Below are 976 nucleotides of genomic sequence, written 5' to 3'. Positions count from 1 at the left end.
CGGTCCCGCTCAGTTGTCGAGTGTGTTACATGTGTGCCCTGACTGGCAGAAGTGAAGTCAACCTTGTTTTACGAGCGGGGCGCGGGGGCGCCCGGGGAAGCGAGAAGACCAACGCGATAAGAGGCACGTTTGGTCAAATGACAGGCTGCCGGCGGCTCTCGACGGAGTTCAGCGCCGGGTTGAGGGAAGCGAGGTTGCTCAGGCATCTACACTCGGCGGACGCTTCCTGCATTCCTCTGCCGCCGAGTCATCGGGATGAGAGGATGATTATTGCTTTGGGCTCGGCCTCTGAAATAACAATTAGGTGGCGTTTGGAAGCACGCCACTAAGGACTTGGCGCTGCAACATACGGAAATGTACTCGATCAAAGGAGACGGTAGTCGCTACGGTCAATCCCCGCCATTTTGGGGTGCGCCGTCCACCAATTGATCCGTTGACAGTCGTTTGTCTCTGGAAGTGAGCCGAGAGCGGCAACTGGTGCCAAGGAAGTATGTTGAAGCCATGCGTCCTGATTGAGAGGGCAAGATCTTTGCATGTCAAGGAGAGGCTGAGTTTAGCCCGGGTCGTCACAGAGAGTCTTTGCCCCATTGCTACTTGGACCGGTTGTCAAGATGAGCTGCGTGCGCACTTCCAGTGCACATCATGCATCCGTTTTCGATCGCGCTTATCCTGCTTAGGGTCACGGGTGAACTGGAACCTGTCCCAGCTAGATCCAGAACACTTTGAGTGACACCAGCTCATCTTCAAGGACCCAAGCTTTGGGATGAGCTTGTCACAGGTGCAAAATCGCAGCGAGAGTAATTGTCAACGTTGAGCCCGATCAAATGCTCTCAAAGGCTTTTGCGAAAGGAGGGTGGGGGCAAAAGTGGTCCAACCAACAGTCTTTTTCCATCTCGACACCCGCACGGTGTCATGAGATCCAATCTTCTACTTTCGTTGCGACTGCGAGCTCCAAGCGCCCGATGGCAGCCGTTGC

This window comes from Hippocampus comes, unplaced genomic scaffold, assembly GCF_001891065.2.
Source record: "Hippocampus comes isolate QL1 unplaced genomic scaffold, H_comes_QL1_v1.1 scaffold46, whole genome shotgun sequence".
Classification (NCBI taxonomy): domain Eukaryota; kingdom Metazoa; phylum Chordata; class Actinopteri; order Syngnathiformes; family Syngnathidae; genus Hippocampus; species Hippocampus comes.
Note: the sequence above shows the minus strand (reverse complement) of the source record.